The following is a 2,340-nucleotide window of genomic DNA, read 5'->3' as shown; positions in this document are numbered from 1 at the left end:
ACAAGTCCATGGAGCACATGACCAGGATTCTGGAGGAGGTCCACAAGTTTGGCATAGACAGGCGCTCTGAGCCCCTCATTGCTATTGGAGCAGGGGTGTGCCTGGATGTGGTGGGCCTAGCTGTTTCTTTCTACCGGATACTAACCCCTTATATCCGTGTCCCAACCACCCTGCTCTTCTACACTGATGCCAGTGTGGGGGCTAAAACTGGAGTCAACTTTGTCAATGGAAAGAACAAGCTGGGGAGTTACATCCCCCCCGGTCGCAACGTTTTTAGACTGAACTGTTCCTCGCCGGCAGGTTTCTATTGGGATGGCAGAAATGTTAAAGGTACTCATCACAATATGTATGCGGGTTGAATATGTGTCAGCATTACAAACTGAGCATATCATCTTTCTAAAACGACTGAACACTGTTCTGTGCATTTCGAGACCTATCTGGACAACGGGACAAGCATCCCTTAACAGCAAGATGTGGTTGTATTTGTCTGCTCTCTATTACATGTCTATTACACTCTTTACTAATCACCATTACTAATGAACAAACACTTTTTACAAGCCTAAACCACCCCATTGATAGTGTCTTACTTACATTGTGTTTCCAAACTCTGTATGGAGCTAATAAATCAGCTATGGCCATCATCCTTTGTGTTCTAGATGGCCCTGATGATACACAAGGGCCTGTTCGAACTTCTGGAGACTGATGGTGGGGACCTGCTGGACTTCCAGTCCTGTGACCAGAAGACCAGTGGCTGCTGTGACCTGGAGGATGCTGCCACTACATCCCCACGGATTGCCATAGAAACCATGCTAGATGAGTTGACTCTGGACAGACTGGTGGACTTTGGCCACATAGTCAGCCCTGAGCTACGAATGGTAAAACGTTTATCACTGAGTTAATATGGAAGGGATATGAAATGATGGAGAAAACGGCATCAGGGAAGGTGTGAATGCTCAGATATATTTTTGACAAGTGAAGAGACAATTTGGCAAATATGCATGCAGTATAACTTGACCTTCTTTGCAGAAAGTGCTGACTGTGCTGCTCCACGGAGAGGTGTGAACATCGACATGTCCTTCATGGTGTACGTGGCCCACCAGAAAGGGCTCCAGACGGAAGAGGAGAAGGCCCGGATCAGCCACTGCATGATGGAGCTGCCTGTGCGGCACCAGGACTGCACTCTGGTTCTGGTGCAGAAGTCTCTGAGTGAACGTCTGAAACACTCTGCAGGGTCCCTGAGGATGCCTCTTCACACAGGACTGTGCTGTGCAGGTCTGGACATCTTTCCTTTAAAGGGGAAAGATACGTACCCATTGATAATTGAAGAATATAAGTTATAAATGCCTCATGAGCTAAGTTCAACTGTCTTACCCCATCAGAACCCAAAATATAAGCTTGTTTTACTCGTATTTTTGTAAACAAAGTAAATGTAAACAAACAGGCTCAAAACATGGTTATATCAATAATTGTAATGTCATCGATGGTCTGTCCTTGCAACAATAGCTCCCTCTATGAATTTGAGAGTGGTTACATTTCTCCCACCCCATCCCTCAACTTTTTACCAAAATAAGGGTGGGGAGGCAACTTTGTTATTGTCTCAACTGCTGATTGACGCTTTAAGAACACCATCGAACTGCCTTTTTAAATCAGACATTCTAGACATTCCATACAGTATGAGATTTGGAATTTCCAAAACAAGTAAATGTATCCGATGGGGATGTGTGAAACTCAATCCTCTGAAGTGTTCCTACTTTTGTCACAGAATAGCTAGCTTTTCACGTGGCCCGACTGGTAAGACGCTTCGGGAGGACAGTCAAGTGTGCTAGCAAGACAGAGGTCCTGGGTTCGAGCCTCTGTGTGAGCTGAATCAGTAGGAAGTGGTACTCACTAAGCAAGCAATGTGACATCCGTTACAGATGGTGCCGTGACCTGGATCTGCAGTTGTGCTCAGCTCAACACTGGGGTCACTGTGGAGTAAGTTTGAGGGGTGAATGTAGCACATGGGGATGTGTGAAACTCACTCTTCGGTCTGAAGTGTCCCCACTTGTGTCACCGAATAGCTCGCTTTCCCTGTGGCGCGACTGGTAATACGCTTCACGAGGGCAGTTACATGTCCTAGCAAGGCAGAGGTCCTGTGTTTGAGTGAATTAGGAGGAAGTGGTTCTCGCTAAGCAAGCAATGTTACAGTGCGTCAGCTACACAAGCACATTTACTGTATAGTCTCATCTCTACAGAAATTCTCCATGACATCAGTGATGATATTCTGCTCTTGACAGACTTTCAAGAGCAGCTGTGATTACCTTTAATATTGATCAGCTTTAATATTGCAGATAGATTGTA

General features: G+C 45.7%; 1 pseudogene; it reads left to right on the top strand.

Moving 5' to 3' along the window:
* Nucleotides 1–336: 336 nt before the first annotated feature.
* LOC115166488 (2-epi-5-epi-valiolone synthase-like) lies at nucleotides 337–1,340 on the top strand (annotated as a pseudogene).
* Nucleotides 1,341–2,340: the final 1,000 nt, after the last annotated feature.

The sequence above is a fragment of the Salmo trutta genome, chromosome 28, assembly GCF_901001165.1.
Source record: "Salmo trutta chromosome 28, fSalTru1.1, whole genome shotgun sequence".
Taxonomy (NCBI): Eukaryota; Metazoa; Chordata; class Actinopteri; order Salmoniformes; family Salmonidae; genus Salmo; species Salmo trutta.
Note: the sequence above shows the minus strand (reverse complement) of the source record. Positions and strands in the feature narration are given on the sequence as shown.